This window comes from Bombus pyrosoma, linkage group LG14 (assembly GCF_014825855.1).
Source record: "Bombus pyrosoma isolate SC7728 linkage group LG14, ASM1482585v1, whole genome shotgun sequence".
NCBI classification, from domain to species: domain Eukaryota; kingdom Metazoa; phylum Arthropoda; class Insecta; order Hymenoptera; family Apidae; genus Bombus; species Bombus pyrosoma.
Window position 1 is genome coordinate 5,514,475 of NC_057783.1, and position 24,361 is coordinate 5,538,835.

A 24,361-nucleotide genomic window follows, 5' to 3' on the forward strand; every position below is an offset into this window, starting at 1 on the left:
AAGAGACCCTTTTTCGTTTGATCGATAACTTGATTGCTTTTAATTACTTTTGTACGTCCACGTACATGTTAATTGCCGTTTAAATCGCAACGCTGAATGATCGAATCGTTCATCCGTTGCTACATGCTCTTTGATATCCGACGTCAGTGTGAAACGTCAATTGGAAAGATAGAACGTCGTAGCTAACAACGTTAGTTGAAAAGTTCGAATGCCTTTCGCATTATAGTTCTGGAGAAGTTACGTAGTAAGTTATATTCTTCGTTGATTGTTCGAGAAGTTCGATTAACTTGCTCAATTATTTCAATTAGTGGAGCTTTGGCGACATCTAATTAGTAGACGGCGGCAAATATTTTAATGGAAATAGCAAACTATGAAATTGATCGTTCGATTACTTCTTGCTATCATTGTTAGTTAATGGAAGTTTAAGAAGAATATTTCCATTGTTCCACGGTAATTAAAATCAACAATTGTAAATGAATACACAAAAGAGAAATTACAATTTTCTCTTTTTAATTAAATATATATTTTTGCCATAGCTTTGAATAATTTTAAATTATGTAAATTTAAAAAGAGCGCAGTAAATTCGTGTAAATTACATTCGTGTAAAATCTATTTAATCAATTATCCTACGTCAATATCATATCCTTATGCGGTGTCTTGATTAATTATCCTATTCTTCCATTGTATCTTCTATGAAAAATATTATTTACGTGTATTTTTATATTCTGAAACAATTTTTAGAATATTCCTTTAGATGTAGACGTTAGTGAGAAGTGAATGAACTTATATCTCGATCGATACTTTCTTCTAGCTACCGAATAGCGCAAAAGTCAGAAAATCGTTTATTCGTGGAAGATCCGTACAAGCGTTGGGAATACGTTTGTAAGCAACTGCAAGATCACAAGGGCTTAAGAAACAATCGGCGATGCAATAATTGTACAGCTTCTGATATTTGTACTTACATGTTGGTCAAGCAGAGCGTGGTTATGACAGTTCAATTTTACTATAGTTTCACAGACGACTTTGTCCTCGTGGAGCAATTTCGCGATGAGTAGTTTCCCGCCGCTGGGAAATGCCGCCAGTTCGAAACGAAACTACAGAAACGCCACGCTATTATTTCGTTTCGTGAATTTCGCATCGACGCTCCACTTGTTCCTACTTCGCCTAATCATCTCGAGTACACTAATGAATGCATTTATTACGACGGACGTGAAAATTAAATTTCGCCCGGCTCACTTTGGCTGCGACAAGTTTTCCAAAAAAAGCAATTAATCCTGTTTAAACGAACGACAAGACCAGTTCGATGGCGTTCCTACAAAAGAAACCATTTACGTAAATCTACATGGGCATTTCGAAAATTTCTTTTAAATCTTTGGAAACATAATTGAAAAATGTCCCACTGAATATTGTTTAATCAAGAAAATACTGTGGCTTGTCTTACTAGAGGAGGAAAGATACAATGTATACTACTACACTGTAAATTACATACCTTAAAAATAAATTAAGACACATTACAACTGTGATTCATCTTTTACGAATTTTGGAGGTGAAAAGTCCGAAGGAAAGAAAAATTCGTAGGTTTTAAACGAGTGGTAATCTAAAAGATTAACGTCTCAGAAGAATAAAAAAATAATCCATAAAAACTACTTAACCAAAGGTTAGGTGGATAATATTGGTTACAAATTATAGCTTTCCTTATTATAATTTTAAAGTCACCACAATTAGACCGGTCACTTATAAAATCTACAGCCATTATTTTATTTATTTTATCGCCAAACATCTGAAAAAAAAGAAAGAAAATATACAAAGAAATTTATTAATGACACAATTATCCGAAATGGCTCCACTACTATACTACGACGTATATACATATCTAAATAACTAAATATCATAATCAACTCTTCCAACCACGATATCTATAATTCTACACATTGTACAACAATAATTTTTATTCCACTTATCAATAACTTTTATTCCGCTTATCAATATCCTTCTAATCGTCGCAACTTTCTCATCCATCGTAACCGGAGACCAACATTAGATACGCCCCTGAACCTCGTCTCGTCTCGACCAATGGTTAGGCCCGTTTAGTAGCAACTCGAGGATGTGTGAAGAAGAAACCGGTTATCCCCACCACTGGCGGCAAGAAGGGAGCAACGCTCCCACTAAGAAAGGTGCACGAGCCTCGTGAATTTCGTGACATCCGGGGGCCTTTCACGTGTTCTCGGCTATTGTGGCACGTAACACGAGATTCCGACGTTAGTGCGCGCCTCCGACTACCTGGCTAGCGTTTACCTGCGAGGTTCTTTACTAAACGACTTGGAACCTGTGATCGCCTCGACTCGAGTCGCTTTCGCGAATTTTCTGCACGGCACGTGATACACGACTTCTAACAAGTGTAACGGTGTACGATTATCGTCGGGATTCTAACTGGACATCGGGCATGTAAACAATAAAGTGAAAGTGAAGGAAGCGTCTTCATGTTGGTGTTTGAACGTAGTATAAAAGTTGATGATCCGAATAATCTTCTAGAGAGTTGAATTGAGTGATACCGAATACTCGAGGATATTATATTGTGAATATTAAAGGTACATTTGAGAATTAATAGCTTCGTTTGGAAAAGGGAACATCGTCCAGCTCTTTGTTTTAGATCGTAATTAGAATTTGGGTGATTCCTTTTGAGACTGTTCGAGCTGAGTTCGAAGAAGAGGACTTTGTTTTAAACTTTCAGTCCAATTTGAGAAGCATCTTTCCAGGCCGTTAGACTTGACTATTCAATTTGAAGGAGAAGATACCGATCGAGGTGCTCGTTAAACGTTTTAAACTTTCACTAAAATTTTAGAAGCTCCCTTCGAGACTGTTGATTGTTCAACTTTGCTTCCCGATTAATAGTAAGAAATTGCTTCTGAAGCAACAATCTGTGATAGGTTCAGTGTTTATTTCATTTATATAAAAGAATGTTTCGCGTTATGTTTCCGGTAGTTTATGATAAATGCAGACCACAGGAGTCTTCGCCGGACGATGTGGCATACCTGAATGGTCAGCCATCGTCTCGGCCAATCGTCTTTCACGCTTTGTTTACGTCCTCGTGTCTGGCCACGCGGTTGGCTACTCTGAGTCGCTTGTCTAAAGAGGCTCTCAGTCCACGATTGTTCGAGTGGTCGGTTGTTTCTCCGTGAAAATCCAAGAAATATCTTAACGACAGTGATTCATCGACTACATCGTGTCATCGATAATCAGGTGTTATAGGTTAGAGTTAAGTAATTACAATAAAGTTGACAAGTTCTTTGGTTGAACGTCGTCTGAATTTAAAGCGGCGTTACCCATGGTGCGGTGCGTGGTGTCGAAATGTCGAAATCTCGAAAGATGCGAAGAAAATATCGCATTTCTTGGATAACTTCGAACTGTCTGAAAACATGCTTTGTTAGAAGATTTACCGAGAATGCTGAAGAATAATGGGACAACAGTAGAGTTAGTGGGAAGCATCCGATTGAACGTCCATCCTCTGACCAGGACTTTCTGGTAATTCGAGCGACCTTTGGTAACGTGATCGCTTTTAGAAAACAGGATAGTTCCTTACAACGACACGAGGAACCAGACTTCGCGGTCGCGTAACCTGCACGCTGTCGAGAGTTAGTAAGTCGACACTTTACACCTTACTTCAGTTTCGCGCACTTATCACCGGTTAAAACGCCGCCACCGCGTCTTTCATGTCCACGAGAGCAGTTTTCGTTTTCGTAAAGATTGGAATGCTCTTTCGTAAAATCTATATTCCTTCTGAAATCGTATATCGATATATACATCTCATTTAACCTAAAATGAAAAGATCCAAGATTCTGACGTTTCGTGATTCGATATATCGAGCGTATCATTTTAAGTACGACTTTTACGACTTTCGATAAAGGACTATTGGGGTTCGTCTCGTTTAACCTAATGTTTTGTGATTGTGATATAGCAATTGAAAAATTTACTATAATTCGTGCTAAAGGATTTGAAATTCCTTTGAGACTTTGTCATCTCGTCTAACGTAAGACTTTTGTGATGCGATATATCGAGTATAGAATTTGAATTACGGCCTTCGGAACGGACTATTGGGACTCCTTCAAATGGAAAGAAGATTCAAGATTCTAACGCTTTGTGACTCAATATTTGAATAAAATATTATTATGATAACATGTGATAAGGGATATTAAATTGCTTTGGAACCTCCTCGTCTCATCTAACCTAAGATTTTTGTGATTTGACATATTGAGTGAGAAATTTTTATTATAATTTGTGATAAATTTTAGATTCCTTTGGGATTAATAAAATCTATATTCTTTCCTAAATCCTATATATCTATACATGAGCTTGATTTCACGTAAAACAGAAAGAAGATCCAAGATTCTAACGTTGTGTGATTCGAGTGAATAATTTTCACTTTAATTTTTAATAAAGGATTCCAAATTGCTTCGGGACTCGTCTCGTTTCACTTAACCTAAAACAAGTAAGAGCTCCAAGATTCTAACCCTTTGTGATTCGATATACCCAGTGAAAGATGTTCGTTTCAGCATTCGATAAACGACTCGAAATTGCATTGGGATTGAATTGAATTGAAGTTAGATGATCAGAAGGTGCAAAGGATCGGAATAGCCATTAAGCTAATTACGTCAGCACGGTCTGATGGACTGGCGTGGGAAGTCAGTCGTGTTAATGTTGTCATAGCTTCTAGAGGACATATACGTATGAAGCTCTAAAAGGAACGCTGTAAAATTCTCTAGAACGTGTAATAAATAAGTGTTGGATATTAAGAAGAAGGCGTTGGCCGTGTGCGGAGGGTGATCGTTTCTTTAAGTTTACATCCGTGAAATAAAGTGGCGTGCCAGGATGCGGTCGAAGAAAAAACAATATCGTTTCGCGAGATATCGAGAGCGTCCCCTGGACAGAGACGCGACGAAAATGAACAGAGCAAAGCTTTGAGGGACACACGGTGCAAAAGGTGGAGGACCTTGCCGCATCCCGCAGTGAGAAGAGCAAACCGGTTTCTGCATTTGGTGCAACGACGCGTCCGCCTCGTTTTACCCGGCGAGAGTTTTCGGCAAGAAATTTTCACGTAACCCGTGCTACCGTTACTTTTCTAATTCCCTCTCGTTGGAAACTGTCACGTCTGGCTTTCACTCTTCATGGAAACGTGTCGTAGCCGTGGCTGGATGAAAACTTAGGGTATGTTTCTCTCCATTTCTTTCTTTCTTTCCACCATTTCTTTTTTTCAAGGACGACACAGGTGCATCTCTATCTATCATTTTTTTTAAGGTTATACTATTTCCAGCTTTCTTCGGTAGCTATGATTTCATGATTTTTGTGAAATTAATGTTGGAAACACTGCCAATTACTATTCCCCTTTTCTATTTTTATTGAAAGTAAATAGCTGATAATGTGTTTTGTTGCACGTATTTTAACTAGAGGAGAATTTCTGTAGAAAATGAATGTGATTGATTAAAATACAATGGAGATGTCTGCCATTGTTGGGAAAGGCGAATACGATACGAATATTATTATGATGAAATATTTTAGTGGGTAATAATAACTTTATATAAGTTCATGTATATTCATATTTTTATAAATAACATAATGGGATTTCAGCAGAAATTTACTTCGGCTACTAGATGTTGTGTATTTATGAAAAATACATGAAAATTACCATAGCACAACAAAGTATACAAAATAGAACATCATATATTTATATAAGGTTATTAATGAGAACAATAAAACCTTGTAATATTTGGTGCATAATAAAAACCTAGATTTAATTATGTTGATAAAAATACGAATTTGCGTAGACATTCGCAATTTAATTAAATAACGTGTACATATTATGCTTTGCATATTTTATATATTTTTGCATGTAGTGAGCTTTTAAATTCCATAAGTACATAAAAATTCACGGTTGACCTATCATTTGCAATTCTAGATGTTCCATTTTCCTGACATTAGTAAAAAAAAAAAAACAGTTTCTGGTCATAGAATTTTAAGAAAGTGATCAACTGTACGAATCGAGTGAAAGTACGCGATGGATCGAATACAAATTGCTATTAATTAATCGAATATGAATTATGAATATTAATAAAGTCGCGCAAAAGTGCGGTTGATACGACAAACGTTTCTTCTTCGCTTGTTCCTCGTGCGAGAGATAGCGTAATCAGAGCATGCGAAATAAAAATATTTGACGTGGAACAGGAAGATGAAGTTTTATTTTTGCACCAACGTCGCTCTGGGCAACGATTAGGATTCAAATTTAGATTCAAAGGACGATGTCCACGGAATCTTTTCAATTTTTCATTCTTCTCCTTTCGCCACTTTGTTCTAAATCCTACTGATGTTGCTCTATCTTCCTCCGTGTATTTTAGAGTATTTTCATTTTATTCCATTCTTCGATTACTAATCCATCAAAAACTGATAGTAGAACGCTGGTATTGGGAACAATGGGGTCATTCGAACGTCCATTGTATCGTATCGCGTCGCGTCGCATAGCGCAGCAATTATTATACGTTCAATTAAAAATCATAATCGTAAAGTGGCATCGTAGCAAACAGAGAACTTTATACGAAAGCTAGAATGTTATTTCATTCTTCTGTTATTAATCCATCAAAAGCTAATTGTAAAACGTTTGTACTGGAAACAATGTGATCGTGCAAACGTGTATTGTAACATATTGCGCTATATACTGCAACGATTATTATACTTTTAATTGGAAAACTCATCGTAACCATCGTAGCAAACAGGGAATTTTATACGAAAGCAGCAACTTGTATTTTTATGAGGATGAAATTCCAACATCAAACGTTAAATGAATTCTCCGAGAAGCCTAAAATTTCATTTCAAAAGAATCTCTGCTGCTTCAATATCGAGAAATGCTTTGGAAGCTTATACTTATTTCTTGTTCACTGTGTCGGCGAAATTAAAAAAGATCGATGGACGTAATACGAATCAAAGTGATTCTCTTTAGAGAATCGCGGATGTGGAAAAAACACGAAGGCGTAACAGCTTCTATCCGTAAAAACGTCCAAGTGTTACTGTAAATGCGTTATCTTCCGTGCCGGAAGCGGATATGCTGTACCGTACAGAATCTTATTTTCTGTGCACGCGATCATGTGTGGGAGTGTGGGAATGGGTTCTTGTTCGGCGAATACGCGAGAAACGAAAAGAGATCAGGGTCAGTCTGTTCGTTGAAATATACGGCGCGAAACGGTCAGCGGAAATCTACTCTTTTATTGACCGCTCAAACAATTTTTCATCTTCAAACGTTTGTCGCAAATGCCTATTTCCTTAATTCTTTACGTACGCTATGTTGATGAAGGAAATTTGGTGAAATTTGCGTACGGAGAAAAATTCATAAATGTCCGTCTACTTAATAATGTAAATGAGAAACGATAAAGTAAAATTACAATTAAAGATTCTTCCCGTTGAAACATAATTTTTGGTTCCGAAAGACTTCGGCGAAAACGAGCACTAGAGTTTACTGTGCATAAAGGGAATTTCATAAACGTCTGTAAGCTTCTTTTCGAAATATAATTTTTGGCTGCGAAAAGCTACGCTGCGAAGGAGCCCCAAAGTATTGTCATATCAGGAAACGATTTCCTCCTTTTATTATTTCGTTTAGCGTGGAATTACGATTAGGGAAAGAAGATTGGTAATAGAACTATGAGAAAACGATCGATTCATAGTTTCTCGTAGAAAGTTCGTAGCTTCACATTATGTTTTTGGCGGATTTAAATGATCGTTTGCGGAGTACGAAGGTCTGCGCTGTTTTCTCACGCAGTGAATATTTCCTCGCGCATCCTCCAATTTAATTTCTCTGATATAAATTACAATAATAAGTTGCTTCAGTCGTCAATTCGTCAAGCTCTGTTGTCGTAAGAAGATGCAATTTCTGATAAAAAAAATATTAGTTCTACGAATATCGTGGCGTATAAACTACGACGAAGAACACAATTAGCAATATTCCCGTATTTCTCTAATTTCCTACGTCTCGCACAGTTTTCCTTCTCGCGATATTCATCAAGAGTTTTCCTCTGTCTGTTGCAATTAACCAGATATACCTAGAAAGATAAATAAGCAGCAGCGAACTTCTGTTGATGTGGGCCGATGCTATCTGTTCGCGTGAAATTTTCAGTACAATACGCCGCGTAACAAACTTCGATCCATTACTTAATTTGAAATTCCGGATGAAACGCGGTGCACGTTTCCCCTTGTTGAGAAACAAAAACAGATCCAAGCGTGAAGTGCACATCGTTTGCAAAAACACGATTGCTTTCTTGATAGTCACATGACACTGCGATAAAAACGTGCGGCAACTGACGCGTTATCTCGGCAATTGTGGCCTGGTGCCTGCGGAACAATCACGAGGCGATTTCTACGCAACGATTTTACGACTGCAACCGAGAGAATATTCCAGGAGAATACGATTTGCTTTCCTCTTTATGTGTATACACAGTTTACAGTTTCGCATATATAGCGTAGCATCGTGAGTCGTGATATATTTCCACATCGATAGATTCACGCTGCCGTGATCCGTCATCTTCAACACTAGAACTACCGATAGTTAACACGAAGCTATTTCAACCAAAACCAGCCAAAATGTCTGGTTTTTAAAAAATACGTAATAGTAGAATATTTTCATATTTATCGATCTATTACTTTCTTACAGAAGCAATTCCATGTTATGTAGTACATTTTTGCTATTATTAATCCATCTGGGATCCCTAAACGAGGGTTGACACATTTATAAAATTGTAGAACCAGTTATTTTCACTGGTGTGGTATCGCTAGATCTAGCGATCGATCCGGAATTTTCCTGATAACTGGTATCGTCATGTCGAATGATACGCGGTAAAAATTTTCAAAACGTGTGGCAAGTTGTAGAAAACGAGGAAACTGGTCAATTGGGGTTCCATAAACAGATGACAGGATCCTTTTACACTTTGACAAGTATCAGCCATTTTGACTGGTATTGGTACAAGTAGCCTTGATACAAAATTATTTTGAGTTTGAATATGTTGAAGGTCACCGCTTTTAAGAAAACTCTACATCTGGTCTTTTTAGCTTTCTAAAGCACTGAAGCCATCGACAGCGTATAGACAAAAGACTGCGACAAAGGCAGACCATAAACAGTCGACAGGCGACGTTGGTTTCGGGGTTTTTCAGTTATAGAGTAACACTGCTAGCGTGCGGATCTGGACCAGCTCATATTATTATTTCATTCTTGTAATTTTCACTTCCGTATTTCAAATACATTTGTCTACCTTATAATTTATCCACGCGTCTCTCTCATTATACATCTAATAACCTCAACAAAATAAAAAAGAAGATAAAATTCATTATATTATTCTTTTAGTTATCGTTGCGAAAGTCATTACATCATTGCGGGAAGAAGTATAACATGAAGTAGGAATTTGAAAATAAAATTGTAAAAGTGGTAGTTATAGTGTTAAGTTTCCAGGCACACGCATCGTAGAATCCTAGAATATCGTAGGAATTTCGTGCACGTGTTTTGTTTTGAGGATATCTTACAGCCTAATGTATCGTCTTACCGAGCTCCCTTTTTTTATCGCTGAGATCTCTCTTTTAACGTTCTTGCTGTGAGTCCTTCTTTTTTTCCTCACAATGCTCCACCGTTGGAACTTGCCTCTTCTTGCGTGACACTTGCAGTTACCCAAATTTCTGTCTCACTGTGCCTCGATCTTTCTCTTTTTTGCCGCAGTTGTCTTTTTTTTAGCTTTGCGTGGTTTTCTCCTTGCAATTGAAGTTTCTGCTTTTTACGTCTCTGCGTTAGCTTTTTAATTGGTGCGATCTCTTGTTCCGGAGTCAACACGTTCACTGTCACGCTGGTCGTTCTGCGTTACTAAATATTTAACGAGCATCGAAATAAGATAAATTTCGTGGACTAAGAAATTGCGAACAACGTGAACGATTTGGATGACATCGTGGGGAAGAAAATAAGCAAACGCGATAGAATATTTTGCGATAATTAAATGTTTCGCTGCACTATGTTTCATTATATCTCGGCTGCCAGAGTAAAGTATATGAAATTCGCATGACAGTTTACGTGCTACGAAACCTGCCCCCGTGTTGGAAAGACTAAGCAGACTGGCAGAAATTGTTCTGGTTAGGTAGAAATTAATTATTAACGGCGACACGGTAGAATATATCCTAGAAGGTTATTGTCAAAGGAAAGTCCCTGCGGTGATAAATTATTCCTCGCCAATAATGCGAGCAGGACATTGTACACGGAAGTGGAATCCCCAGAAACGTCCACGTCAGTCCGCTATTCACCAGCAACAATTTTGGAGAAAGTGACCAGTAATAACCACTGACTGACCACGGGCTGGAGTCTGTCCACGTCTGATAACCAGTCGCAGTTGATAGTTTTGAAATAGTTTTGAACCTTTTAATAATCGTAGTAGAATCGAAAGGATAGGAATTGAACTCGAGTGTCGTTTATCCTTTCGTCAGTCTTTCTTCTTTTTCTCCTTATCCGTTTAAGTACGGGTACATTTTCTTCGTTTCCAGCCAAATGGAAAAAGAATAGACAGAAGGAAAAAGAACGGGCAAGCGGGAGAAGAAAAATACAGCGGTACTTAAAGGGTTCAATAAAATATATTTATTACGATATCGAGGTATATAAGTCGCAGTATGTTATTGCAAACTTTACTTCATTTGACCTGTAATTAATACTGAGAATAAAAATTTCAATCGTTCAATGTTTATGTCGCTTTAAAGCGTCTCCCAAGAGATTCTATGTTAGAAGAGTAAAATTGGAAACCTCGTACATTAGGAAACTAAGATTTTAAATTCCGTATATCATCTGAATCTCTCCGGTTCGTAACTGTATCCGAGGTGGCCTAATTGCGGTACAACGATGGGATATCACGCGGGTAAATGGTTCGATATATTATTTATGGATCCTGAGGAAACCCGATTGCGTACTCTCTGTCCGTAATCTTTTATCTCCTGTACGATACAAATTTTGCATCAAATTACCCGCGTACGTTGGTAGTTTGAAACTATCCGTTACGAGAACATTACCGTTCACCCTTCTTCCTGTCACAGACTTGAAGAAAAACAGTCCGGAAAAGGGCGGCACCTGTATTACAGGTATTGACATACCGGGTGCTCCACAAATAAATATTTCACCCTATATTTTTTGGCGCTACCATTTTATTTAATTTTATAGTAGGATTTCTTTTTTAAATTTATTCAGTAACGTAAATATGTAACAGAATACAGGAAGCTTGAGGCTTGTTGGAAAATAATAAGGAAAAAACTTTGTGGAGTGATTTCTTCTATTTAATTAGAAATAGAATTAATATGATATATAATGAGATGCACAGTACAGAATACTAAGAGATTTAATTTAATTGAGAATATAGAAGAAAATAAATTGCATACTAACTTTGATACGTCATGAAGTGCGTAATAAAATATTCAGGATATTGGAAGTCCTATAAGAATTTATAAAAACGATATTCATCGTAATTGAATAATTACAAATTTTAAAAAGGAATTGCAAACTAATTTCTCCCATTAATATTACTAATTTCGCTTTACGACCGAGTCTCTATCTCATTCATAGCCCCATTAGATAATTTGTTACACTGAGAGCCACCCTCTGACAGATTTTACCACGAATATTCGTATTTGAAGATAAATTCTGTTTCCATGTAATTCCACGTTTGCTGCCTCGTTTACAGAAATTCCGATTGGTCCTGGCTTTCCGCGAACGACGTAACTTCAACGACGGATAAAGGAAAGTTCAACATCGACACGCATGAATTTCAATATCTTTCGTACCAACAATTTTTCCTCGTACTATTAACAATCATTTATACTATGATTTATATTATACTTAACCATTACTGTTATTAAATGCAAGTCCATTTCGTAAAATTATGCTATCTTTCCATATTTCTTATTTTACGAACTTTCTTCTGTCCACCACTGTACTATCGGAAAACTTGGAAATTCCCGATCGTCGCAGACTCGAAGTTTCGAAAAAAAAAAAAAAGAAAAAGAGAGAAAAAACACTAGAATAGTTGACGTAGATAAGTAGTAGGTACACCACAGAGACCTTACGTGTTTATTCGTGATAGCCAAAACGAATGATCATCGTAGATCCTTCCATCCCTGATCGTAAAGCTCCCAAAGGATACAGGAAGTTTTTAACAACTTTCGACTGTTGTTATCTCTGTGGATAGTAACCGAGATAAATCGAAGAGCGGGAAAGTTCGTTGGAAGCTTGGGAATTTTTTCCAGACCACCCTATAGATGGTGAACCGAAAAGCAGGTGGCCTTGAGGCTTCGCTCTTTTATCCGCATTTCGATGATCATCCAATTTGTTTGTCAGCCTAGTAGCGTAGATTACCTACGAGTTCGCTAATTTCTGTTCCATCAACTTCACCTCGAAGAAAATTCGACGACTTTTAGAACCTGGAATCTCCGTTATCGGGATTCCGCTTAATCCCATGATTCTTTGCTGGATTAACGCCAGAACTACCCGAGTCGTCAAACCGATGGATTTCGGATTTTCTTCTTTTCTTTTTTTGCAATTATTGCAAACATACGGATATTTTTGCCAAAATTAATATCGATTTTTATTTAATTAAATTACACGATTTATTTAGATAAATTAGTGTGGATACATTTATTTTCATTACTGTCATTTGGATTATATTAATTTACCGATAGTTTTAGCGTCAATTTTTAGCAGCTTTAGGATTGTTATAGTTGTACGATCTACTTTCATAGAATATCTTTAACGTTATAACGTAGATCGAGGACGATGGAATTATTTATTGAATTATTTATAGAACATTCAACGAGGATTTTCTCCGTTATTTTTGCAAGTGGGCAGCTCTGGATATTTCCGCATATTTTTAATGGGACTGTAGTAGTTGAAATATTTATTAGTTCGTATAACATTTTCCAAGTCGAATAATTTTATATATTTTACGAGTAAAGCAACGTCGCTGGTAATACAATTATTCATTGAACTCGCTCCAGAATCTTCAATGAGGATTTTACGGCTGGAATATTCAATATTTCGTGTAACATTCTCGCAGTTAAATATTTTCGGATATTTTACAATTAAAGTAAATCGATGTTGATGAAACTATTCGTGGGATTAACTCTGCCGCTTCTAACGACAATTTTATCCAATATTTTTCCAATTGCATAATCTTACACGTCCCAAGAAGGAAACAAAGTTTCATCGACAATTTGACGAGACACGTCTTTTTCTTCCGCTCTTTTCGTATTTCCAATGAGGTGTACGGCCCTGAGCCTAACGAAATTCGAACTCACCTGCCCCGATGTCATGCCCAGATGCCCAACAGTACTATGCATCTGTTGCAAGCCTTCCTTTCAGTCGGTGTCCTTCCCTGCTGTCGTAAGGACCTATCTTCCGGTGCAGTACCCGCGTTACTCTTTTCACGACCAAGGTTCGGTCGATAGATCTTCCTCTCAGTGATTTCAACGAGCGTGAACTTGGAAAAATCCTAGCCGCACGGTGAAATCGCAAGTAGAAAGTGAACGCTGAATTAACACCGAAGATCACGAGGAATTGAAATAGTGGAGAAACTTGAAATACAGAAAGAACAAAGGATACATCGTAAATTGTTAGGTGAGTGAAAGTATTAGAAATGTGTCGCTTCTCGATTGATATCGTAGACAAATTCGTGATACACAGTTTGCTTTCAGTGTTACGTAATTTTGGAATATTACGTGGCACTCGAATTATTTCAGTAATTAAATTATTAACTGGACTCGATCAAACAGTTGGAATTAAAGTTAATAAGAAAATACGTGGGATTTTAGGAACATTTGAACTGTGTTGATGATTGTGTAGTATTATATAGAGTGGTCCTAAATTACGTGGCTTTAGGGTACTTTTAGAGCGCTATGCTTCCGTGTGTATCACACAGAATGAATAACATTTGCGAATTAATAAAACGAATCGATAAAATGACCAGCAATCACTATCGGTAGATAGTGAAGTTTTATGCATTTGTAAGAAATTTACAAATAATTGGTATAATACTAGTGAGATACTTCACCGGGTGAAACAATTTTCTACCTAACTTTCTGCTTTCCTAATTGTGTCTTCAAGTCTCTGAATTTGCATGAAAATCCGCCGTCTAATTTTCAGTAATAAGAAAGGAAATAAAATTTGTTAAATCACGGGTCGTCAGTTTCGAGTTCGTAAAATTGTCAAATTAGAAAAAAGAGAAAGAACGAAGTCTATAATCTGTAAATAGAAAATTTACTAATACTACAAGACGGTATTGGTGTAAAAAATTGATGCATTAAATTCACGAAGCCCTTCGATGGTTGGAGAAGGAACGTTAAACAAATAAAGTGTAAAAGAATGACGGGGATATTTGTGAGATATGGACATGGAATGTCATAAGAGGAGAACGACAGCGGAGAATTCTGTCCGTGAAGGACCTTATTGTGCCGAGTATAGCGTAGCATGATAATAACCACATAATGTGCGTGAATCAAGACTGCAGTCGCATGAAGATGCATTACGTGGCTCTTTGCTGCGTCATTGCGAAGGTGATATATTCTTGGAAATGTCCATTATCAATCGATAATTTACATTTTCATGGAGAAATAATTGCTCCATACTATTTCCAATAGAAAACGAAGTGGCGAAATTTTTAACATAAACAATACTACCTGTAACGATTCTTTCGTATTTTTCTAATGTTAGCTGAATGAATTTTTCAGAGACGCGAGATTGCGTGGAAAACCGTTAGCGAAGTGGCGAAATTTTTAACATAAAATTTGAACAATGCTACCTGTGACGATTCTCTCGTATTTTTCTAATGTCAGCTGAATGAATTTTTCAGAGACGCGAGATTGCGTGGAAATAATATCTAAAATCAAATTTTCACGAGCCATTATGCATATGTATAAACGATTCTATCTTATTTTTCTAAGTCGGAGAAAGTGTTCTGACAATGGCAAAACGACATTACGTCGAAATCCTTTCAAATTTAGGTGAAACGTGGTGCATATTAATCGTCGCAGCTTTCCAAGCGATAGAAATTTGTCGACAATAGAAAATAGAAAACTGTCGGGGAAGATTCTGTCGGAACATCTGACACAAGTTTTCGGCAAGAGACGATCGATAAAAATTCAATCATATGGTTGGAAACCGAAGAAACTTCTTGGCATTTTAGAAAGATATCAGCGTAACACGAAGAACGCATATACGAATTATTAATCTGGTCTTTCGTGTTTAATTCACGTGCAATCGTTTCTGCGCTCGTATGTTTCGTTAATATTACAGGTAGCTACGTTAGACCATAAAAGACATGCTAATACCGATATCGTAAAGCTTGCCGCACCGTTAGCGAAATCTTGCAGCGCAAAAACGATTAGACAGGGCTTAAGCCCGAAAGCCTCGATCAACAATTCCAATAATCCAGCCGGCTTCAAAATCACAGTATTCTGAAAAGTATCGCGTTTAGCCAGATTATCGTACAAAATATTACACAACGCAGCAATTGTCCTGACTCGTTTTAACGATGAAATGTTCAAAGAGGAAGGAGAGAAGGTACGTAACAGATGCCCGTGTAGGATCGCATGCGCTAAATTCGCTTGATGTACGACGTATTTTGTAATCGACAACTCGGAAACGAATAACCGCAGAAGCTTTATCGACCAGGCCACGTGTGGACACACCTACGTTTAATAACGAATGCAGATCGCTTCTCTGATGCTCGCTGCCATGTAGTTTCTATTGTAGAATCCACTTGCACCATTGTACTCGTGTTATTATATTTGACAAGATACTTGTTAGACGTTTGCTTCTCTAATACTAACGAGATTGCTTAATAGACAAAGGAAAGTTTACGAGTCGCTTTTACGAATTAGCGTCTGCTGATAATGAAAGAAACGATAGGAACGAAGCAATTTTAGAAGTAAATCTTGTAAATTGTCGCTCGTTCTGGTAACAAGGGAAAGAACGTTTTACGAATAAATGTGATAAACAGCAACTCGGAGAAATTTTATGGAGAATTTTTAGAAACCACAACTTGCTGGTAACAGGGCGAATGAAACTTTGCAAATTCTAACTGGTCGGTAATGAGGCAAAGAAAATCTTGCCAGCAAATTTAGCAAACGACAACTTGTTGGTAGTAAAAGAACGGAAATTTTAGGAATATCTTTGGAGAAGTACGACTTGTTGGTAATAATGCAAGCGAAAGTTTACAAGGAATTTTATAAATTAGACGATTCAGTGAGAAAAGTACATGATATCTTGATATATCTGGAGCATTTCCCAAAACATTTCCTCGAAAATTCGAACAAAATGTGCAACCTAAATGCAAATCTTCCAAATCGAAGAATCGATAAATTGTCCATTGACAGATCTAATCTTTACCTTATGGTAAACAAAGTAGAAAATTCCGATATTGTAACGTAGAGCAATTGCAAAAAGTATTGCAACACCATTGGCATTTGCTAATATACCAATTACGTTAGCTGTGCTAAGTTATCAACACGCACTAATTAATCAGGCCAAAGTACACCTAATAGTATTCTCGTATTATTAAAAAAATTAATTTATATTTTACGTTATGCCACGAAATTAAAATGTAGAATCCGATAAAAATAACGAAGCTTCTCGCTGAAAAATAAAGGCTATGTAATTAATACAAATAAATGCTATGGTTTTAATAAATTAGAAATTACAAGTACTCGTACTTAATAAATGTTACAAATAATGTTACAAGCCATTGTAAGAATCGGATGTAATGAATCTTAAAATTGCATATCGCGGTGCTAGTTTATTTTCACGATTGTGCATCGATTGCAAATGCTGCTTTTGACAGATGAACCAACGTCAATTCAAACAGCAGATCTAATACACGTGTTTCGATAGACGAGCGTGATATGTGACGCATGAAATCGCTGTACACGGAAATATATACGCAGCATACAATCGTCTGATATGCGGTTCGTGACCTGTAGTGTGCTAACGCACGACGGTTCGATCACGATTTTACGTAAATCTACATCGGCAATATGAATCTAGCGAATTTACGGAAGCGGCGAACGTGAATCCATCCGAGAGAATAAATCCAATCCCGCCAAGGGAAATGAACAGTCTCTCATTTCCGATTTTTCTCCCACAGAAGCTTGTAAAATGTGTTTTATACGCGCCACTGTTTTTATCTCGTCGAAGTTTTGATCCGCAGGGAAACGACCGACTCGTTCATGCTCGACTCCTTTTTTCCAGGCACGAACGGGTGCAGCATTCTTAATTTCGATACGTTACGATATTCTTTCTTCATCAAAATATTCATCAAGTTTCTCAATTACTACGAATCCGTATCCTTGTGATTATAGTTGCCTCGCGAAAGTATCCCAACGCGTATAGAAATTCCTTATGAATATATTACGCGCGTTACGTAAAACATTTGGAAATTTAATGCTGCAAAGAGACACGGCTATTGAATTGATTATGTTAATGAAACGTATGTGCGAGTATTACGATGAAATGTACCGTACGAATGAGATTTTTTAACGTTTTGCACAACGCACGAATTATCTCTATACCGGTGCGGCAATTGAAGCAGCTGCGAAAGAGCAGAGGCCAAGGAAGACGGTTGTTTCAAACATTTTATTTAATGGAAAGGGTCATCGAGTAACAATTAGTTTTTATTTAAATGGAAACCAGTGATCGATAAGTGTGACAGAAATTCCTCGAAGAATTAAATCAAGAAATGTTAATTTTTGATCGTCCTCGTTACGAATAACCGTTATGAACGATTAAAATTTTGTTTGGCAACCGGCAGCCGCTATCGATGAGGGAAATTTAATTTTCTGATTATCAGTAGCCGATATAAATGACCGGGAATTTGTTTGATTACCGATAATCATTATCGACGTGAAAAATATTTTCTAGTCACATTCGGCTATTGTCGATTGTTAGCGACATTATCGATAGAACGGAGTTAAATAAATTAAAGAAATATACCGTTTCGTATGATAAGAGTAGAGACATAATGCAGAGCTTCGATTCGATAAAAGCAAATTTTAAATCCTTCGAGTTGTGCCGCTATTGATACGAAGCAACGGTGTAATAATTATATAGAGTCTTATGAATTTTAATTTGATTTTAATAAAGTGATTTTAAATCGAAGGAAAATAAAAAGAAGAATATATATATATACGAACTGTGATAATTCCCTGCGCATGTTTATCTTTCAAAATCGTTGTTACATTCTGTGAAAATTATTTGTCTGGAAATATTGATATTTGGTAAAATTAATTTAGATTAATATTTAATAGAATATTAAGAATTGGCTTTTATGACGATTATAAGCTGTAACTTTCCAAGTTTCCTTTGCAGCATCGAACCTTAATCATCTACGAGTATCTGCGAATAATTTCACGATCCACTGTATATTCCGTAAAAGTAATTAGAAAATCATAAATTTGCATAAAAAACGTGCTTCACATGACATTTTTATTGCCTGTATAATCTTTTTTCTGATGAATATTCTCGTTAAGCGTATCCTTTGATATTTCAGCGAGGCAAGTGCTTTACGTGTAGCCTGCGTTATTTCGATAATTCTTTAATTTTCCTCTGTACCGGCAGCTCGTAAGAATTTTTCAAAATTCAACCGCACGTTGCATATTTCACGCTGACAGTATTAACGCTTCGGGGAGTTTGCCTCTAACTGCATCATGCACAACGCTGGCTATGCCAGTGTAAGTATAAATTGGAGTATAAACTACCTTTTGTAGTGCAAAAAAATGCATTATCCTCTTCTGTCTTTCATCTTTCTCTTCCTCGCGTATTCTTCGTCGATTCACTTTCACTTTTTCATTTTATCTCGAGGAAATTCCGCCTTTCTTCCTCGTTTTTTTCTTTCTTTCTTCCCTCTTTTTCCCGCAGAATTACTCGGCGACATCTCATTTGTCTCTCGACCACGATATTATCTGTTTAGAATTCGTGAAATAAAGTCGATCTCGTCGGAAAGAAAACTGAGAAAATTTTGGCGCCAATTAAGACTTGAAATTCTTTTTAACACGAAGATTCACAAATTTTCCAATTTTTCACTTTTTTTGGATTAAACAAAGTCCTTTAAAAAAAAAATCGTTCGAAAAAGTGGTTGGAGAAATTTTAGCAAAATAAAATTCGTATAGTAGTTTCCATTTTAGTGGTCCGCCGATGTAGGTGCGTGTCTCGTGACTCAAAGCTACTCACGTACTGTATCACGTTCCGCTATATTTTTCTTTGCTGTACGGTCCGTGTCTTTGATCTATTTCTCGTTGTAACTACTCTAATTGCAACGGTTTCTCTAAATTGGCAGAAACAAACTACGAACACGTTTCATCTATAACATTATATGTATGTACAGTTTCCCCTCTGCAACAATATAGAAACATAGAACGTGTATTACGTGGTTTCACTTTTTAATTAACGATCATCTAGCCTTTCTAGTTGCCGGTGTACTTGCAGAGCTTGCATTAATGATGCATTAAAACTTCGCAAGTTCTAATTGCGCCTTATAATTAAAGATACTTTGAAAAATTGCGTTAAATCGATCAAGAAAAGATTGTTAATTAATTCGAAAAATTGCATTAAACGGACTTCAAAAGATCTACCGGGCTTCTACAACCGACGATCGAAGTTACTCTGAAAAATTGCATTAAATCGATTTTAAAAAGTTGCATTAATCTTTCACAATTTATCATTGAAATTACTTTGAGAAATCGCATTAATAGACTTTTAAAAATGTGCTAGATTTATAATTAAAATTATACCACTCGTAATTAAAAAGTTCGTTCCAAAAATTGCATGACCTCAACGTAAAGAAAAAGTTTGCTTTGAGGAAAATTACACAGTGGCTACAAAAGGTATCGACGTACGCCGTTATTTTCCAGTGAAGCGTTGCTTTATCACGTTCTTCGTCTCATTTCAATGATAACAAACTTTCGTAGTCGTACAAAACGGTGTGCCAATATTAAGTGTAATATTAACTGCTGTATAAAACCGACTTTCTAATTTTGTGAAAATGTGAAAGCAGAAACGAATTTTTAATATTCCACACTATTTCAAGTCAAGTGCATGATCCAATTATAATATCTTTATTGCAATGCAATTGCAACATCTTTGCAATAATCCAGTTGTAACACTAACGCTATAATCCTATCGGTCGTATGAGAATTATAAATTACAATACTCTGAATAAATTATAGAGAATCGAACTCGATCGATCTTGTATATCATTCATCGGCAGTTTAATCGAAGTTTCATGTCGTCTGAGTTCGTCGTATGTTAAAGTGCGATCGTAATGATCGACGAAATCGGGACCGGTGAATTTTTCATTAAAATATCAGGGAAAACAATTTCGGGATTTATCCGCGGTTTTATTGGTCGTCGTTGAGTGGTTCTACGGTGTCGTTTGTCTCACATTCGTTTGACGAGTCCTCTTGAGACCTGTCAGTTGGCATACAGCAGGTTCGTTCTTCACCAGACAATTCCCGATTCTATCGCTACGAATTTATTAAATCCAGTTCTATACGCCCGTCCCCCATCCCCTTATTCTCGTTCAAATACCGAAATACACGTGGAAAATAGTTTCCTAGGAAATTAGGAAGCCCGCTTATGCGTGCATTCAGGTCAACTAATTACAGCTTGTCTTACCCACGCTGTGGTTTGTCTTCTTAATGAGAAACTCGAGAGAACAGACCATTACGGCGATCGATTGCGTTTTGTTTTTCTCTTTAATTCGAATTTATTTGCCTCGAACATTTCTCAAAATATTCCCCCAACGGGGTCGTGTATTTGCTTATGCACGTAAATATGGAAAATTAATTGTACATCAAATTATAATAGATTCGGACTTTCGAGTAATTCTTTGGCTGAGAGGTGGAAAAAATGCAATTGCATTTTCGTGTACAGAAATATTTTTCAAGCTTCCAGAATTTTAAGATACGTAGGTATGAAAGTTAAGCTCCTATTAAATTAGATTTGGATCTGATTCTCCGTTCGAAAAGTGGAGAAAATGGAATTGCATTTTCGAGTATGAAAATGCTTCTCGAGGTTCTTATGTTTGGAGGTACAAAGATATTACAAGAAAATGATTGTCCGCTAAATTACATTTGAACTATTTTTCATTCAAAAAAGAAAAAAATAAAGAAGGTGGAAGGTGGAATTGAATTTACAGGCATGAGATTATTTTTTAAAGCTCGCGTATTGAAACATGGATAAGGTGTTGGATCGTAAATAGAAGTTTGCTCTTTCGATTATAATCAGCACGGAGATTCATTCACGGCTGTACATTCTCTTTCCTGTGAACAAAGCCGTGCATTGTTCATACACCATTCGAAGGAGTGGAAATTAAATTCTCATTGAACAATGCACGCTTTTCCTTGACGAGTTTCACCGAACGAAACGACTAACTACTTTCCCTAATCCTGTGCTTTTCTTTCATAATATTCTTCGTGTCTTTTGTTGTGAGCTTGTTCGCTTCGTATTTCAATGGATTAATTCAGCAACAGGAATCCCTTGTAACTACAATTCCAATATAACTCCAGTGTCTTAGAAGTGGATTAGAAATAGCAATACAGATACTGCAACGAGAGATGTATCAGTGTCAATTATATCTTCATTATCTAATCTCTATCTTAATCATCTATAATTATTTAAATGCATATCAGTCTTTGTCGTCAATTAAATTTTTAAAATCTGTTTCACTGAATATCTGAGCGTGGAGAACGTTCTGCGAGCTAACTAAGTTTTTCCATCGGCGAACATAATTCCTGATAACTAGATAACGAATTTCCGTGGAAATTCATATTTTTCAGAGTATGATTAATAAAGTAGAACCTCGGTAGAAAATTGTTTTACCTACCAACTATTATAGGGACCATTATACTTTGGATATTTTGTACATTTTTTTCCACATCATGTGCATTCTATGCAATTTTGCATTTTAAAATTTTCCACGAATGCATAAGAAACCTCGGTCTACATTTTTTACATAAAAAGGGCAAAAATAAATTTACCATAATTCTATAATAAAATAGTAAAGAAATAAAATTTTTCAAAATATGATAAAGCAATGCGTTTACGTGTTCTGTAGAAATCTGTATCTGCATTCCACGCTGTGTTTGCATAAATATAAAGCGTAACTATTAGCACGCAACAGTGGCATTTTAAAATGTCTGAAAAATGCAATCGGTTTATGCCACGCGCTCGCCGGAAACGTGCTTCTTTTGTACATATCTGCCTTTGTAGCTACCCTCGTATACCTGTTCGCGATCCAACACTGCACCAGTCACGGTATTATGCTCTTCTGACTCCCTGCTTTTCACGAGTTCACCGGAAAAGTTACCTGGATTCGAAAAGTTACCTACCCACTGACAAAAAAGAAAAAAGAAAAAAATAGATGGAAGCAATTTGGGAGGGTTGATGCGATCATCTCACGAAGATACATATTTTATTACCCCATCAAGGTCAAATGGTTTTTACAATAACTCGCGTGTGTTAGTTTTTAGTTGGTTTTTGCATATATTAAGAGTGAAATTTGAAGTTAGTTATCGGAAATTAAATTCGTTGATGCAAAACGTTAGAGATATCTCGCAGAATAAAACACAGCTGTTCGATCAGCTGAAAATCTATCTTCAAATATTGACACGGGCAACATCGCAGGTTCTAGAAATGAGATTTTTGTTGTAGATAACGCGCCCTTGTTATTTAACAATATGCATAACACATAAAGGCCCGCAGCTTGGTTATTACACGCCCTTACGTTAATTATATTCACATTAAACTGTACAACAAAATAATTTTCATTTCTTCGATAGATCCACATGAAACTTCTACAATATCAACAATGAACATTGCTATTTGCTATATTTGCGCTCTATACATTTTTGAATTATTATATTTTCCGTAAATGCGTAACGATCCCTTGGCTTAATATATTAAAAATATACATATTTTCGCAGTACTATAATTAGTATTGTACTTTGAATATTCTATACGCAGGATGCAGCCGAATAACGCGCGCAAGCAGGCATGAAGAGATTCCTTATGAAAAAATAAAAAAAGAATATGGAATAACATTTTTTCATGTATCGTTTCGTTTTTTGAGAAAATCGAGTTTGAAAATTTATCGAGTATATCTGAACATGGCTAATTCCGAATTGGACAACAGTAAATAATCGATAGGACGGATACAATTATTCTGTAAAAATATATCGAAGGCGTAGAATAAAATTATTCCGCAAAACGCTTTGCTTCTGAGAAAAATAAATTTGAAAATTTATCATACGCGTATGCTAGGCCAATCGTTAACTAAACAGGCCCTGACTCTATTTTCTTGAAAATGAAGCCTTAAACGGAAATTTTATTCGCCATCTTTTACCTATTTATAATAAGTACATCCACGTTGAAACGCAGCCATATGCGTATAACCACGTACAACAAACGTTTTTATTTCTCCCAAACATCGCCATAATTAAATTTTCATAACGAAAGAAATCGCTGGGATGTCCAAGCTTCATTGATAAAAAGGCAGAGTGTAGAAGGGTACGGTCAAAACGAAGTGCTGGAACGATGGGGGCGTCCGGTGTGGTGGGGGCTAGACGGCAGCTGTTTGCTCGACCGCCGAGGGTCGCGTTCCATGTGTACCCGCCAGTAATGCCACATCGTTGTCGCCGGCTCTGCAACGAGTATCGTGTGTTTATCCATGAAACTCGTGTCGAGAAATGTTCGTGAAAAATGTGACGTTTAGCCTCCGTGAAAGTGTGTTCGTTAGTGTGTGCCTTGGTATGAATCAGAGAAAACTACAACTGAGAAAAGGAAGAAAATAAAATGGAGAAAACATAACCACCCGGTAACGACAAGAAACATCGAACATGAAGAGGTTGGAGGAAGAAATTGTTGATCAGTGTTGTGAGAACTGGTTACGCGGTCGAGGCACGTTGGTCGACGACTTGTAAGGAGATTCCGAGTTGGCGGTGAAACGTGGTGAATTGAGAAACAGAATGAAAAGTGCGTGGAAGGTGACAGGTTAAGTTTCGAACAGGGGACGCTTGCCTCCAAACGGCACTGCTCGGTCGGTAACGCGCCAGAAATCGATTATTCGCTTGAAGAGTAAAGGTTCAAATAGTATATCGCAGTTTCTTTTATCTATAGTTAAAAAATTAATTGATAGCGAGTTACCTTGTATTTATTTTTCAAGAGTTTGACAAATTGAATTTAGTATATGGTTGTCAAGAAGATACAGGTTATGTAAATTTTTATACGAACAATAATGGCGACTTAATTGCTAGGCAAACTTGATCGTCACTT

The 24,361-nt window shown here is 36.7% G+C and overlaps 1 protein-coding gene across 6 annotated transcripts in view; it reads left to right on the forward strand.

Moving 5' to 3' along the window:
- The window catches only part of LOC122574722 (ankyrin repeat and fibronectin type-III domain-containing protein 1), a 189,573-nt gene that overhangs the window by 132,789 nt on the left and 32,423 nt on the right, over positions 1-24,361 (forward strand). The window lies entirely within an intron of this gene.